Consider the following 2,382-nt stretch of genomic DNA (forward strand, 5'->3'; position numbering starts at 1 on the left):
CTTCCGGAGGTCCGGGGTGTCCCCCTCGGCTCCGGGGCTCCCGCAGGCTTGGCGGCGGCCACCTCCCTGTGCCGCCTTGGTCTCCCGGTGTCTCCAGCTGTCTCTGTGTCCAAGTAGCCCCTTTTTCTCTCTTGAAGGTCTTTTGTTGTGGCGTTCGTGTGTTCTAGGCCCAGCCGGAGGGCAGTGGTGCGGTCGCAGCTCCCGGCAGCCTCCACCCTCGGCCTCCTGAGTAGCTGGGACTACAGACGCCACCACCATGCCCAGCTGATTTTTTAAAAATTCGTTTGTAGAGATGAGGTCTCACTGTGTTGCCCAGGCTCGTCTCAAACTCCTGGGCTCAAGCGATCCTCCCGCCTTGGCCTCCCAAAGTGCTGGGATGACAGGCCTGAGCCACCACCTGCAGCTTTGTTTGTTTTTGTTTTTGAGGTGGAGTCTCACTGTGTCGCCCAGACTGGAGTGCAGTGGCCGCTCCCAGCCACCGCAGCCTCGACCTGCAGGGCTCTGGCGATCCTTCCGCCTCCGCCTCCCGAGTAGCCGGAACTACAGGCATGCACCACCACGCCCAGCTAATTTTTGATTTATTGTAGAGATGTGGTCTCTCCAATAGGCGAGTCCCAAACCCGTGGACTCAGGCAGTTCACTCACCTTGGCCTCCCAAAGCGCTGGGATTACGGGCTGAGCCTCCAAGCCCAGCCTGGAGCTTTGTTTTGTTTTTGGAGATGGGGTCTTGCTACATGGCCCAGGTTGGTGTATTTCTGTGTTTCATTTTTCCGAACGTCCTTTTCTGCTCCTGGGTCCCACCCAGGACCTCAAATAACATTTAGCAGTCTCTTTTCTTTAATTTTTTTTTCCTTAGGAGTGACTAGGTCTCCCTCTGTGGCCCAGGCTGGTCTCGAACTCCTGGGCTCGAGCGATCCTCCCGCCTTGGCCTCCCAAAGTGCTGGGGTGACAGGTGTGAGTCGCTGTGTCCGGCCTATGTTTGCTTATTTTTTGTCATTTTAAAATTTCTTTTTTGAGTCACCCAGGCTGGAGTGCCGCGGCACGCTCACGGCCACCCCAGTGTCCACCCGCTGGGGTCCGGCCCGGGCCTTCCCTCCCCACTGGGTCCCCTGGGCTTCATTTCCGAGACGCTCCCGCGGGAGGCTGTGGGTCTCCGGGAGCCTCGCCTCCGTTTCCCCGCAGGGCCTGTCCCTCGTCCGGAGGGGACACCCGGCACCCGCGCGCTCCCAGCCATCGCGACCCCACTGGGTGCGTCCTGAAGATGGTGCCGCCCGGTGGTGGTGCGTGCCTGGGATCCCCGCTCTTTGGGAGGCCGAGGCGGGAGGATGGCTGGAGTCCAGGCGTTCGAGACCGGCCTGGACCCTACAGCGAGACCTTGTCTCTACAAAAACTGAGGGCGGAAAAGAAAGGAAATTCAGCCCGGAGTGGCGGCCTTGGTAGCCCCAGCTGCTCAGGAGGCCGAGGCAGAAGGATCGCCTGAGCCCAGGAGTCAGTCGGGGCGGCGGTGGCCGTGACTGTGCAGCGACTCAAAAAAAATAATAAATAAACAAAGAGGGTGCTATCTAGCAGAAATTCAGCCGGGTGTGGTGGCTCTCCCCTGCGATCCCAGCACTTGAGGAGGCCGAGGTGGGAGGATAGCCTGACGCCGGGAGTTCTAGACCAGCCTGATTAGAAATGGAGGTCTCCCACCTCCATTTCTAATCAAAAAGAAAAAAGGAATGATGTCATGGAAGGCTTGTCTGGAGCAGGAGAATACCCAGCTTGGGAGAGGAGTCGGGAGGTTGGGGGGTCGCAGCCAGGGGACCCCCGGGGAGAGGGTCATCGCCCTGCAGTCCTGGTCACCCCAAGGTGGCCATGGGAAAAGGAAGCCAGTGTGGGCCAGACGGAACCAGAGGAGCAGCGCTCCAGACCTACGTGCCGGAGAGCCCTCAAGCCACGCCCCTCCCGCAGCCTCAGTTTCCCCACAGCCCCTGGCGTAGCGGGGCAAGCCCCCTGCGTCCCCTTCTACTGTGGGAGCTATCGTGTTTCAAGAAAAATATGGAACGCTTCACGAATTTGCGTGTCATCCTTGCGCAGGGGCCATGCTAATCTTCTCTGTATCGTTCCAATTTTAGTATATGTGCTGCCGAAGCGAGCACGAACTAGGGTCTGGCCCATACGGTATTTATAGCACCCAGACTTCGATTCTTTACACTGACGATGAATTTATTATTAAAAGATTTACCAGTTAGCTTATCTCCATATTAGTGCAATATGCAACCCCATCAGCATCGTTATTAAGTAACCATCGTGGTTGTTAGTACAGGTTGAAAAGCCTGGCTGTTCTAGCAAATATCACTCCAGTGGCTGCTGGGAAATACTTGTATGCAAATTAACCCGGAC

The sequence above is a fragment of the Carlito syrichta genome, unplaced genomic scaffold (genome assembly GCF_000164805.1).
Source record: "Carlito syrichta isolate Samal-C Ts95f unplaced genomic scaffold, Tarsius_syrichta-2.0.1 Scaffold135727, whole genome shotgun sequence".
In the NCBI taxonomy this organism is placed as follows: Eukaryota; Metazoa; Chordata; class Mammalia; order Primates; family Tarsiidae; genus Carlito; species Carlito syrichta.